The sequence below is a fragment of the Rhamphochromis longiceps genome, linkage group LG4 (assembly GCF_057381845.1).
Source record: "Rhamphochromis longiceps isolate RC_006_pf linkage group LG4, R_longiceps_female_GT1.1, whole genome shotgun sequence".
In the NCBI taxonomy this organism is placed as follows: Eukaryota; Metazoa; Chordata; class Actinopteri; order Cichliformes; family Cichlidae; genus Rhamphochromis; species Rhamphochromis longiceps.
Genome location: NC_140560.1, coordinates 3,755,904 through 3,771,158, shown reverse-complemented (window position 1 = coordinate 3,771,158; position 15,255 = coordinate 3,755,904). Strand labels below are relative to the sequence as shown.

At 41.1% G+C, this 15,255-nt stretch overlaps 1 protein-coding gene across 1 annotated transcript in view; it reads right to left on the bottom strand.

Annotated features, from left to right (window-relative positions):
• Positions 1 to 15,255, bottom strand: part of LOC146670826 (uncharacterized) — a 411,199-nt gene that overhangs the window by 15,048 nt on the left and 380,896 nt on the right. The gene's annotated exons all lie outside the window — the stretch shown is intronic.

Below are 15,255 nucleotides of genomic sequence, written 5' to 3'. Positions count from 1 at the left end.
ACTATATACCACCCTCTGGTGTTCAGCAAAAACATTGCACTGACAAAATAAATGGGCGTGACTTGCCCGATTGACTGAGGCCTGACAGTCAAAGTTGCCTCCAAGCATTCAGTGCAGCGCAGAAATGGACAAATGGTTAACAAGAAGAAGGAAAAAAACACCCTACCACCAAAACACCGGCCACTAAAACCAATCAGCTCATATCTGAAGATGCATTTGCCAGTGACCGCACAGGTGATTGTTCAACAACAATGGTCAGATTGGGGTTCTAGCACAGATGCATCTGTGGTTACTAGCCAAGTGGCTAGCATAGCTGGAGACAGTCGTGGAGAAAGTGATTAAGGGTCTGATGCAGAGCGTCAAAGTGGGAGAAAGCATATCACCTCGGACTGTAACACACCCTCATCAAAGAAGCGCAAATATGATGACAATTATATTTTGCGGGGATTCACGTGTATAAATATTGGTGGATATTACTGGCCACAATGTGTTAATTGTGCAAAAGTATTGTCTAACAACTCAATGAAACCTTCACTATTGTGCAGACATTTAGAGACAAATCATCCCCATTTGAAAAATAAACCAAGAGAATATATTGAGCGACAGCTAAAATCACTTTCAACAAGTAAAACTTGCATTCGAATGCCAAATCCTATGAAGAAAAACAGACTACAAGCATCTTACATGGTCAGTTACAGAGTGGCTAAAACCAACTTGGAGGACCTCGTTCTCCCTGCTGCTTTAGATATGGTAGGGACAATGGAAAAGGCAAAAAAGACGATACAGTCCATTCCATCAGCGCATATTTCACAGAGAATTTTATGCAATACAGCTGAATGAGTCCACGGATGTGGCTGACCTGGCGCATCTCCTAATGTATGTGGGCAACATTTATGAAGGAACTATCAAGGAGGACATGCTGTTCTGTAAACCGCTGGAAGAAAAGACAACTGCCGCTGATATTTTTCAAAAGCTGGACACATTCGTGAACACACATGGACTCGTGTGTGACAGAGGTGTTAGCACTGATGGCGCATGGGCCATGACTGGGACACACGGAGGTGTGGTTTGGCGTGTACAAGCAGTCACGCCAGATGCCTCTTGGGTACACTGCAGCATCCACCGAGAGGTTCTTGCTGCAAAGGGAATTCCTCTCTGTCTGAAACATGTTTCAGCCGAGCCTACTTCGTTATGACCGTCTGACCAGGAGAGCCTAATTGAGATCGCCACAGTTGGATCTCCCTGGTGGATTTCTGCATAGGACTGCGCACTAAACAGCATGCACTGGCTAAGCACGCTATCAAGACTCTGATGCCTTCCGCCAACCACATACTTGTGAGAAAGGGGGTTTTCTGCTTTTAAAAAATGAAAACAAAACACACAGCAAGACTTTGTGTGGAAAACGATTTAAGACTCATCCTTTCCCAAATTGAGCCAAATATTGAAAAGCTGTGTGCGTCTGCCCATCACATTAAATAAAGTTCTGCTTAATGAAAGTTCACATCTGGCCTTTAAGCTCTCGACAAAATGGTGAATTCTAATAAATCTTTTGATACACTGCTAGTATTAAGTAGTAAAGTTTGTGATTAAAATTGGGTCATTACTAAAATATTTTAATAAATTCATTTTGTGGTGAGAAATAATCGACTTTGCAGTATTTAGTTTTATGCATGCGGTATTGCATTGTATTTATAGACACTAATCGTGAGTCATTGGTAGCTGACATGTTTCACGGGGTATGTGGCGGGAAAAAGTTTAGGAACCACTGATTTAAAGTAGTCTTGAGCAATAATTCTCAGGTTTGTAAAGATCTTTTAAACTTTTTATTTTTACTTTTTCCCAGTCATTTTAATCAAGTCCTTGCACCTGACTGTATTTAGGTGAAGATTTGTTTGTTAAGCCACTTATCACTGATCCATAATATACTGAAGCACTAAATTAATAAATAAGCAACTTAACAAAGAACCTATTTTAATTGTAAGTGTGTTTAGGAACTGTCAGCCTGTCAAAAACACTAAGCAAAACAGATGTAATTTGTTCCCATTTTGCATGCTGAGTCAGTGAAAAATGACAAAGATAAAAGCATAAAATATTACTTTTCCACCAACAAAGTGATTCTCAAAGAACTATAGCCTATCCCTTGAATTCGCTTCTGCGACACCATCGCTCGGCATGTCCACCTTCACTTCATCCATAAACCTTCTCTGTGGTCTTCACCTTTCCCCTCCTGCTGGCAGCTCCATAAAAACATATGAATTCAAATTTGAAAAATGTTGGTTCACTGTCAGTATACAAGGAGGATGCGAGGAGAAATGTATAACAATGAATGTCTACAACAAACTGTAAGAGGGAGGCTGCGGCTGGTGATGTTTGCAGTCCTGACAAAACTGATGGAATTATGATCACAGAAAAGGGCTGTATGACTTTGAGCTACCGTGCAATACCATCTGGGAAGCATTTTACTTCACCCTCCGTCACAGACGGCGTGTTCAGTGAAGATGGTCACCAGCAGGTTCTAGGTCAATGCATCTCAAGCCCACATCCACTGCCACTGTACTTAAAGGGAGATGTTAAAGACTTTCTTCAGGCATTTGGATCAACTAAATCCATGACAGTCAATCAGGCAGCAGTGCCTGGACTGGAAACAAGCCATCCTTAAAATATAAATACAACATACCAATTTCGTGCATTTGAATGCAAAACAAATGTGTTGTTTGAGCCAGAGACTGCACTTATGGCTGAACAATACATACATTTTATATCAATTATATCAATACTATAACTTGCAGTACAAAGTTATGGGAAGCTTAAACTTTGTTTCAGAATTATTGAATCTGTTTTTATTGTAAGATGATATATATGACATTATAATATGTATATTAAAATTTTAAATTGTGTAACAAATAAATATAGAATTTAAATTTTATTAAATAACACCAGCTACAATTGTGGCAATATTCGTGTTTGCTGTTCAGCAGAAAAATGTCCAGTGTGTTGGCTGATACACTTTTTGATTTTAAAAATAAAAGCTGGAATCATTTAATTGCATTACAACAACTGGTTTTTAAATTATTTTTAATCATACCCACATACAATGTTTGTAATGATTTAGCATTGTTGTGTTTGTCATTGCATTTTGTCTTTGTGGACTCTTGAATCTCATCTTGTTGCTGTATTCTTAGAGTGATTTACATTTCCTGGTGTATTTTCTTGTGCTTAGGAGTTTGCTGAGTATATTGTATTTATTTTAAGTTTAGTTTGTTTTGCGTCTCCCCCTTTCTGTCTCTCATTCTCTCTGTCGCCCTCGTTTTCATCTTCAGTGTCTTTGCGTTTGTCTTTCTAGTCTTATGTCTGTCCCCTCCATGCGTTCCCTTTATCGAGTCAGTCTCGTCTCAGTGTTTGTTTCCACCGTCATCCTGTGTCCGTTCCATCTGTTTCCTGTTTTATTTTGCCTGTCTGTGTCCTGTGTGCATTGTGTTCTGCTTTGCCTCCTCTCTCCTGTCAGTGTGCAATTAGTGTCAGCAGTGGTCCATCCTCTCCTCATCCTGTGTATGTCAGTCTCCCTCTGACTGTTGCTGCATCATCCCGTTTGCTGTATTTCCATGTGGGCCATGTTTCAGTCGTTAATTCCTAGTTGTTTAATTCTAGTGTATAGTTCCTAATTTCTGATTTTTTGTATGTTTTTACACTTGAGTTTATGTAATCACAACAGTAAAGCTACCTGTTTCTGTCCTTTTGGTTCTGAGTCCTGCGTTTAGGTCCTACCTCTGCCTGCCACACAGCCACAAACATCTCTTAGGTCGAAGGGCAATCAAACATAATGTTACTTAGTTGCATTCAATTTGCATGCAAGCAAACTAGTTACAGTGGGGCAAAAAAGTATTTAGTCAAATTCAAAAATTCTAATTTTATTTGTCACGTACACAGTCATACACAGTACGATATGTAGTGAAATGCTTGGACAACTGCTCGTGACCTAAAGAAAACAAAAAAGGAAAAGGCTATGAATAAGATAGGAAATAAATATGAAAAATTAAAAAGGGTAAATTTAACTAGGAAGGAATAAAATATAAATTAAGGTTAAAAATGAAATAACTGTACAACACAAATTAGAATGAAGGGTAAATTTAACTGGGAGAATAAGATAAAATATATAAATTAAAGTTGAAAATAAAATAACTGTACAACAAAATACACAATATAGAACTATATAAGAATGTATGAAGAAATATAAATAAATATATACACAATAACAGCAGCGTGATTTAAGTAATGAAGTGTAAACAAATGTTCAGAATGTCCAGTGTGTGTGTAAGAACTGTATGTGTGGGTCAGTACTGTGTGGTGGTGTGATTGAGAGACCGTATCGCCTGCGGGAAGAAGCTCCTCCTCAGTCTCTCTGTGTTGGTCTTCAGGGAGCGGAATCGCTTTCCTGACCTCAACAGAGAGAACAGTCTGTTGTTGGGATGGCTGGCCTTGGTCCAGCACCGCCTGCTGTAGATTGAGTGCAGGTCAGGTCAGCCACCGATTGTGCAAGTTCCCCCACCTAAAATGATGACAGAGGTCAGTAATTTGCACCAGAGGTACACTTCAACTGTGAGAGACAGAATGTGAAAAAAAAAATCCATGAATCCACATGGTAGGATTTGTAAAGAATTTATTGGTAAATCAGGGTGGAAAATAAGTATTTGGTCAATAACAAAAATACAACTCAATACTTTGTAACATAACCTTTGTTGGCAATAACAGAGGTCAAACGTTTACTATAGGTCTTTACCAGTTTTTTGGGGGGTTTTTTTCGGGGTTTTTTTTGTTTCTTTTTTTTTTTCGGAATAAACATCCTAAACTAATGTGAGTGAAAACTGCTGAAGGAAATTGCCTTCCCGGGTTTCCTCCGTGGCGTGAGCGATAAGCAGAGTTTGTCCTTTCCTTATAAGACTCCTAATTATTCAAAGTAACACTCAGGTATGCCGTTCAGCGGGGTTAGTTACGATATCGGGAGCAGCTAGGAGAACAAAGTGATACAGAAACTGTTCAGATTGCTTTCCCAGAATCAACTCAAAGGTTTATTTGATACACAGCAGTTTATATAGAGAAAAAAAAAAGGTTCGTGTGTCAGCTTTCCCAGTTCAAACCGGTACAGACTAAATAAGGAAACGTCTTCCTGCCTTCTGAGCAAAGTATCCCTTGTGTAGTTTATCAGTTCAGCTATAATTTATGATCATCCCAGCAAAATACACTCCTAGACATAAAATACAGAGTTCTTTCATTAGTGAATTCTGAGACAAACCACCTAGCCTTTAACGAGCCTTTTTCTAAGAGATAAGGAAGGGAGGATGGGAGTAAGGAAGTGGTCTCATCTCTGTGGTGTTTTCGACCTTGGGGTACCAGCTTGTGAGTCCTACACATTAATTCTTGGGTCACAGAGAAAGAGAAAAACAACTAGTAGATGAGCCTTATTGAGTAACAGTTTTCCTGTATAAAACAATATCCCGTAAATGCTTACCGTGGTATCAAAATATCATAACAGTTCTCCCCTTTTATCATGTAATGATAACATAGTATAAAGACAGAATGTAATAACATAATATAAAGATAAATCATAAATGTGAAACAAATCATAAATGTAACTAGTCCTTCGAGTGAGCTTAATATCAAAAATTCCGAGAGCGTATACATGGTATCACACAACAGACAATAATCATCGAAAACATGCTGCAACGGTTACAAAGGCTACAATTAGTTTCTTCCATCTTCCAAACGTGTCCTGTAGCCACTTATGTAGCCACTGACCGTGGCCTGTATTGGCAATTAGTTCTATCTGCAATGCTTCAAGTTTATTCATAGCTTGTGTGAATGAACCGTTAGGGGCGGTGTTATTGGGAATGAAAGTACAGCATACATCAACGGTTACTAGACCACAGGTACCGGTCCAATTAACAGGTAAAGCTAATCTAAGAGTATTATTGCACATCCAATAAGCATGTGGGATTGCTCTAGTTAGGCGCGTGACCATGTGTGATTTAACTAACTCCCCCCAGTCAGTATCATTTAATACACCGTCTGGGGGAACAATGATCGAGTCTCTGCTCGAACTTGAACTGTGTGTGTGTTCCTCCAGATATGATAAAACTTCAGCCACAGAGACAGCTAGCCATGTCTCATTACAGCGTGCACCTGGGGAGTCAGAGAAGAATGTATAGTTATCCTTTGTATAATCTATGTGTGTGTCTGGGCCAGTTAACTTTAGTCTGCGCAGACATATCATACTAGTATTAAAATGGAGAGGGATCTGTCCTAAGGGCAGTGAGGGCTTTAACCTATTCTTAGGGCGTTTCATTTGGGCGCAGGTCCCTGCGGTGTCATTAGATAACTTCAATAATTCGCCTAATGGAGTCTCAGGGTTAGTTGGTGTGTGTGTGTGTCTAAGTAGGCAGTCGAGAGGGCTCAGAGTCAACTGTAAAGCGTCTTTAAGGAGAGCATTATCTCCGCCGATTTCCTCTAGTCCCTCAGTGAGGGGGAAACCGGATATGGGGTATCCTACTATTACCTGTTCTGGATTAGCCTTTGAACAGACATAACAGTTACTGTTTCCTAAATCACGAGCGGCTGTTCTGGCATTTTCATACCAGGCGTTAGCTCCTGCTCTAGAGGGTGCATAAAATGGTTCATTAGTGGCGTCTATGTTGCTATTTACTGATTTTAGGGAGCGTGAGGAGTGCATTAAGTAGGTGTCTTGCAAAATAGAGCATGAGGTATAGTCAGCAAAATATGACCTGCAGAAATATGAACATGGTTGCAGTTTACAATACAAAATAGCAAAGAGAAATCCTAAGGTTAATGCGATAGATGTGATAAATAACCTAAATATATAAGAAAAACAGTTCTTCAGTCGTCTTCTGGCCTGGTCCCAGGTTCGAGAGACATCGAATAAGCGCCGTATGATGACAATGGGCATTTCATTTTCTTCATTATCAGGATGGAGTGAGTCTAGCTTTATCAGGTTAGACATCATGTGGTACTTTTGGCTTTCTATTCCTGCTGGATGTTCGAGTACCTTGCTGTGGCTCTTTCAGACGTTGTGTGTTAATCAGTGATTGCGTGTGTGCACTGGATCCGGGCGCTGGCTCGCCTGAGATGTCATCTACCCGTGTGTGTTTATTTGCTCTAGTTCCGGGCGCTGGCTCGCCGGAGATGTCGTCTGCTTGATCCGACGCCTGAGATGGTCCGATTGGGCTGGTCTTAACCCTGCTGGCATGAATCCACTGAGGTTGTCCGTCCGTAAGGATGCTGGTTCTCGTCACTGCCAGTACAGTCTGGGGGCTGGAAAACGCGGCCTCCCCGAGTGTTCTTGGTTTTAGTGACTTCACTAGCACCGCGTCCCCTGGTCTCCACTTGTGGGTTGGATCTGTGGAGGGGAGAGGCTGGGAGAGACAAACTTTCTGATAGTTATTATTCAGTGTTTCTACCAGATTGTGGACATAGTCGGACAATGCAGTGTCTATGTCCCCTTCCAATAGCGGTGCCCCTCTGGAAGCTGACCATGGTGTTGGAAATGGTCTTCCCATGATTATTTCAAATGGAGATAATTTGGTTGCTGCGGATGGAGTCATTCTAATCTCACAGAGGATTTGAGGAAGTAGTTTGATCCAGGTCATTCCTGTTTCTATCATTGCTTTAGTCAGGCGATTTTTTATGGTCCTATTCATTCTTTCTACAACTCCTGAACTCTGAGGATGGTATGGCACATGATATTTCCAGTCTATTCCTAGAGTTTTAGTACACTTTTGAATTACTTCTGATGTAAATGAAGGTCCTCTATCACTGTTAATCTGGTGAGGTATTCCGAATCTGGGTATTATTTCATTGCTCAACTTTTGACAGACTACTTCTGCAGTTTCTTTTGAGGTTGGATAAGCTTCTACTCATTTACTAAATTGATCCACTATTACCAGTAAGTACTTGATGCTTCCTTGCGCTGGCATATGTGTAAAATCAATTTGTAATGTATGAAATGGAAAATCTGGTTGTGGTAAATGCTGATGTTTTGCTTTTGATTTTCCTACATTAGTTCGCGCACATGTTAGACAGGTTGCTAATATGCTTTTTACTGCATGTGATGTTTTCTCAATTACAAATCTTGATTTTATTGCCCCTATTACCCCTCTTTGTCCGACATGACTCACACAGTGAAAATGTCGGGCAAGGACTGGCAGCAGGGAAGATGGGAGGGCAATCAAACCCTCAAGGTTTTTATATAGGCCATCTCTGTCATCTAAGGTACAGCCATTATTCTCCCAATAGGTGTAATCACAGGCAGATGCTTGCGCTTGTATGAATTTTAAATCAACATTTGTTTCGAAATAGTCTGGGAGTGTAACAAGTGGCAGCTGTAGGGGCACAGATAATACTTCCTGTGGAGGTGGGAGCTGCGATGCAGCTGCAGCCTTGGCTGTCACGTCTGCTAAGGCATTACCTGTTGCTTCGTCTGTGTCAGCTGTACTGTGTCCTTTCGTTTTTACAACTGCAACGGCCGATGGTAGCTGTATAGCCTGAAAAAGTCTTTGAACAAAATCAGAATTTAGCAATTTATTTTCCATCAGCAGATCTAAATCCTCTCTGTCTCCACAATGTGCCAAAGTCATGCACAACGCCAAATGCATAGCGGCTGTCTGTGTAAATCGTCACATGCTTATCCAAATGTAGCTCACAGGCGCGTATTAAAGCCATGAGCTCTGCTTTTTGTGCTGAGTGAAATGGTAATGAGTGAGCCTCTAGTATGATGTCAGGCAATGTCACCACTGAATAGCCACAAAGAAATGAGTTGTCACTCGGCCTTGAACAGGACCCGTCCACATAAACCGTGGCTGTGTCTGGGATAGGTGTTTGCTCTAAATCTGGACGTGGTGCTGTGGATTCCTGTATACGTGTCATGCAGTCATGATCGTCAAGCCTGTCTGAGCCATCCTGTCGGTCAGAAGAACACAGCATAGGATCAATAAATGTGCTGGCGAATCAGGCGTGCTGCTCGCTTTTATAGTGAGATTTGCATATGTTGTGTAGTTATGTTTGCTAGAATGGTCGTGACCTGGTGATTGGTGTGTAGAATAGTGTCATGTGAGAGTGTAAGCTTCTCGCAGTCCCTTATCATGATAGAGCAAGCTGCTACTGCCCTCAGGCAGGCCGGCATTCCTGAACAATTCAGGCAGCACCTTTGAGTGGCGGAGGTCAGCACTCCCTGTAATGCATTGAAAGAGGCAGTCATTTCTGTGGACCACAGTATTCGAGGAGGCTTGTCTTTTTTTTACAACAGTCACGCAGAATGTGGTCATGAAAAGAACAGTCTGGTATCCACTGTCTGCAATAGTTCACCATGCCCAGGAAGGACAACATTTCCTTCTGTGTAGTGGGACGAGGGACAGAGGTCACAGCTTTGACCCTGTCTGCAGTCATGGAACGTTTTCCGTGAGACAGTGTGAATCCCAAATATTGAACAGAAGTCTGACAGTACTGCATTTTCTTTGCAGATGCTTTGTGGCCAGTCTTTTGGAGGTGCTGGAGAAGCATGTGTGTAGCAGTTTGACACAATTCCTCACTCGGAGCACAGAGGAGGAGATCGTCCACATACTGGATCAGAGTACAGCCCTGGAGGAGTGAAGCACCATTGAGAAAGCAGCAGAGCTGTCTATCATGCCTTGGGGCAAACGAGTCCAAGTGTACTGCTTATTTCTATGTGTGAATGCAAATAACGGCTGTGTGTCTTCATGCACAGAGAAAAAGGAGCGGAGCATAAATCCACCACGGTAAAATGTGTATGCAATGCATGTCAATATGCTGTGAACATCTGAAACGAGAGGTGGCAGAGGAATGTTGACTGCATTAATTTGCCTTAAGTCTTGTATGAAACGCCATACGCCAGGTTTGTTAGGCTTTGGCACAGGATTGACAGGAGTGTGGGCTTTATTGCTCCTGTAGTCAATAAATCTCCTATCATGACATCTAGGGCTGCGGCTTTTTCGGCAGAAATGGGATGTTGCTTGACATATACTGGCTTGTTGTGTTTTAATAGGTGTACGTGATAAAGTGTACAGTCAATAAATCCTATATCATTCTCACTTTTAGACCACAATGTCATATTCTGGTATTCAGCTGGCAATGTAACTGCAGAAATAGTACAGTGGATAGGTTAGGTTAGATCTATGTGACGACATATTTCGTAACCTATGTCTGAGTTATGTAACAAAATCACTGTTTGACCTTCACTTGTGTGAGCAGTTATCATGTTGTTGAACAGTGTGAGAGAAACAAAAGTGTGGCTCCCAGTCATGGGATTACCTGTTAGTTGCGTCTGTACACGTTTTTTTGGCACAGTGTGTGACATAGAGTACCGGACAAAAAGGATGTTGAGTTCATTCTCTGCTTAGGGTCCAGCTGACACAGAGGATGTTCCTTCTCCATCATGTCGGTACATAGGGCAGAGAAAACATAAGCTGTTATCAGTGTCAGCAAACATTTCACACTGTGTTAAATTAAATACACAAATTCATTTTTGCTCTGGGTGTCTGCGGCTGCTGGAAAACTGAGCTAAATTTGCACCTCTAGCTTGTCCAACAGTGCATAAAGCGTTTTATGAATACTAGGATAGATTCATCAGGCTTCTGTTTACACATAGTTACTGCATTTAAGTCAATTTTGTCTCTGGACATTGTTAGCAGGAATTTCTTTAGATTCTTAAAGAAATCTGTGATTTTGTCATTATTTACCCACAAAAACTCTGCAGTTGTGGATGCTTTATCATGCTTTGGGTCTAATTCACCTATCTCTCTTATGAGTTGTGACTCGGTTACTCCAGGAATGCATTGCATGCAAGACTAGCTTTTCCCGCAGTAGATTTATTTTCTTTGCTAGAGCCTGCACTAGTTTTATTTGATGTTAAAGTATCTACGCCTGGTTCCGGTCCTTTTGTCCATAGCGGTAACATTTGATGCATCACGTCGCGGCATTCTATCATATATTTTCTACAGGACTTTTTAAGCAGACTACTTTTCTCATCACAAATGATATTCAACATTTCTACTGACCTGTTTTCTGGCGATAATCGTTCGGGATAAGGCTCCGGAAATAAATTAGAATGCATTGAACTTATAGTCCGTAAGTTGTAAACAAAGTCAGTCACATAAGCACTTCCGCATGTTCTGGATACGTAATCATGGAAGTCTTCGCCGATTCGTGGACGTGGGTTACACGTAACTGGAAATGGGAGTCGTACTGAGCTGTTGTTTGAGACTTTAAATTTAATTTTTGTTGGTTTTACAGGTAATTTTGATTTTTTATCGGACTTGTCTGTGGTTTTTGAATTATTCTGACCCATGTTCAGTGATTTCCAGAGGGGTTTACACGCTTGAAGGATTTATGTTAGTATTTTCGCTGCGGCACAGCTGAGGTTACTTTAAATTTATTGCTAGCAATTTTTTGTTTGTGTGAGCAACTCTCACTTAGCGAGCAACTTCTCGTAAAACAACAGGCAACTTCCTGTGTCTTTCTGCTTTTAATTTACTGCTTTTAACCCTTGTATGGTAATCGGATCTGTGAGACCCGTTTTCAGTTTTCTTTTGTTTTTTTTTTTTTGTTTTTTTTAACAAAATTAAATTTAATTATTTACTAGCTTTCTGTGAGTGAGCAACTTCTCACTTTTTAACGTACGTTTCAAGATAACAGGCAATCTTCCTGTGTCACTCTTTCTGAGCAACTTCTGACTTAACGAGAAGTATTTAAGACAACAGGCGACTTCCTGTGTCACTTTTTCTGAGTGAGCAACTTCTCACTTTTTAACGTACGTTTAATTAAACAATTAATTATTATTATTTTTTAAACAAAATTAAAATATTCAAGACAACAGGCAACTTCCTGTGTCCACCAACACCACACAAGGGTTAATTTACTTTACTCGGGGACTGAGGAAGTCAGTCAGTGTATCTCTCTGGATCACTAAGTGAAACTTCGTCAGCATATCCCGTTTCTTTATGGATCGATCACTGAGAGAGGTATAATAGGTCTTTATATAAATATGAAAGACGCATATTTACCTTCTGTCAGGAATCCCACTTCTGACACCAAAATTGAAGGAAATTGCCTTCCCGGGTTTCCTCCGTGGCGTGAGCGATAAGCAGAGTTTGTCCTTTCCTTATAAGACTCCTAATTATTCAAAGTAACACTCAGGTATGCCGTTCAGCGGGGTTAGTTACGATATCGGGAGCAGCTAGGAGAACAAAGTGATACAGAAACTGTTCAGATTGCTTTCCCAGAATCAACTCAAAGGTTTATTTGATACACAGCAGTTTATATAGAGAAAAAAAAAAGGTTCGTGTGTCAGCTTTCCCAGTTCAAACCGGTACAGACTAAATAAGGAAACGTCTTCCTGCCTTCTGAGCAAAGTATCCCTTGTGTAGTTTATCAGTTCAGCTATAATTTATGATCATCCCAGCAAAATACACTCCTAGACATAAAATACAGAGTTCTTTCATTAGTGAATTCTGAGACAAACCACCTAGCCTTTAACGAGCCTTTTTCTAAGAGATAAGGAAGGGAGGATGGGAGTAAGGAAGTGGTCTCATCTCTGTGGTGTTTTCGACCTTGGGGTACCAGCTTGTGAGTCCTACACATTAATTCTTGGGTCACAGAGAAAGAGAAAAACAACTAGTAGATGAGCCTTATTGAGTAACAGTTTTCCTGTATAAAACAATATCCCGTAAATGCTTACCGTGGTATCAAAATATCATAACAACTGCTGTCTCAAAAATGTTTTCAACACAGTCACATGCCTATCTCATTTCTAGTGCTTGGACAGGTTCGCTCATTTTCGCATATCTCGAAAGAATTGTCCAAAATTTAGCAATAACACATGCTGATTATGTCTATCCTCTTTATGCCTTCATAACAGTCTGCTTGAGCCAGCACCAGAACTTTTGAGATTTGATACTGAAAAAATTAGAATAGCCGTGCATCCATGTTCGGCCTTACAATGGCTGTGTTGCATCTGACCGAGTTTGCATGCACTGACTTCACTCCATTGCTGTGCATTGTTGGAGGTTTGGAAGAATACCGCATCTAAAGCAGGCTTGACGGTTTAATTCCTCTGACTCTAAAAGTGTTATTAAAAGACAAGTGTAACAATGTTGGTCAAGAATTATCTTAAGGCCAACAAGAATTGATTGTGGTCTTTGGGTTCAGCCTGTCACCAGAACACTGGAGACAAATCCGTCTCGATGCATATTTTATCAGGCAGCAAGACAAACCACACTCAAAATCAAAATCAAATGGACCACTTTCTGCTAGAACAATATTTCTCTTCTTGGGAAAGACTCCAAAGGCAGGAAAAAAAAATATAAAGGTTTTCAGGCTTCTTAGCCTTGGTCTTTACCAGGTTTGCACACACAGTAGCTGGTATTTTGGCCCATTCCTCCATGCAGATCTTCTCGAGAGCAATGATGTTTTGGGGCTGTCGCCGAGCAACACGGACTTTCAACTCCCGCCACAGATTTTCTATGGGGTTGAGGTCTGGAGACTGGCTAGGCCACTCCAGGACTTTCAAATGCTTCTTACGGAGCCACTCCTTTGTTGCCCGGGCGGTGTGTTTTGGATCATTGTCACGTTGGAAGACCCAGCCTCGTTTCATCTTCAAAGTTCTCACTGATGGAAGGAGGTTTTGGCTCAAAATCTCACGATACATGGCCCCATTCATTCTGTCCTTAACACGGATCAGTCGTCCTGTCCCCTTGGCAGAAAAACAGCCCCATAGCATGATGTTTCCACCCCCATGCTTCACAGTAGGTATGGTGTTCTTGGGATGCAACTCAGTATTCTTCTTCCTCCAAACACGACGAGTTGAGTTTATACCAAAAAGTTCTACTTTGGTTTCATCTGACCACATGACATTCTCCCAATCCTCTGCTGTATCATCCATGTGCTCTCTGGCAAACTTCAGACGGGCCTGGACATGCACTGGCTTCAGCAGCGGAACACGTCTGGCACTGCGGGATTTGATTCCCTGCCGTTGTAGTGTGTTACTGATGGTGACCTTTGTTACTTTGGTCCCAGCTCTCTGCAGGTCATTCACCAGGTCCCCCCGTGTGGTTCTGGGATCTTTGCTCACCGTTCTCATGATCATTTTGACCCCACGGGATGAGATCTTGCGTGGAGCCCCAGATCGAGGGAGATTATCAGTGGTCTTGTATGTCTTCCATTTTCTGATGATTGCTCCCACAGTTGATTTTTTCACACCAAGCTGCTTGCCTATTGTAGATTCACTCTTCCCAGTCTGGTGCAGGTCTACAATACTTTTCCTGGTGTCCTTCGAAAGCTCTTTGGTCTTGGCCATGGCGGAGTTTGGAGTCTGACTGTTTGAGGCTGTGGACAGGTGTCTTTTATACAGATGATGAGTTCAAACAGGTGCCATTCATACAGGTAACGAGTGGGGGACAGAAAAGCTTCTTACAGAAGACGTTACAGGTCTGTGAGAGCCAGAGATTTTCCTTGTTTGAGGTGACCAAATACTTATTTTCCACCCTAATTTACCAATAAATTCTTTACAAATCCTACCATGTGGATTCATGGATTTTTTTTTCACATTCTGTCTCTCACAGTTGAAGTGTACCTCTGGTGCAAATTACTGACCTCTGTCATCATTTTAAGTGGGGGAACTTGCACAATCGGTGGCTGACTAAATACTTTTTTGCCCCACTGTATTTTTAGTACTATCGTAGTACTATATACACATAATGAAGAAGTTGCTTTAACTTAGTAAACATTATAATTTTCTGACAACAGTAAAATTATTTTTTATGTTTTACTAAATTAATCAGAAGTATAAAGAAATATAAGATTAATGGTAACATTTATCGCAAATCACGAATGAGATTTAGTGAAATATCTACATAAGTGTAGTGTTCGGAGTGATCATGAGACACTGTGGTAAAGTTTCACAGGATTATTTGCAGATAGTTATGAATCCAGGATAAACACTGTGGGCTCCAGGAGACGGGGCAGAGGTACTGCAGGCTGTCTGAAGGCACACTCACACACTGTCACAGAAGATTGCAGGGATCCAAACAAGCTGACTCCAAACTTTTACATGTGTACATGTGTCTGTAACTGATCAGGATTTTTAGTTGTGTCTATCATCAAAAACTGAGTTGAAGTGTTTTAACTCTGATGGCAAACTCTCCCTAACACGTCCACTTCATGCATGCTTCCTGA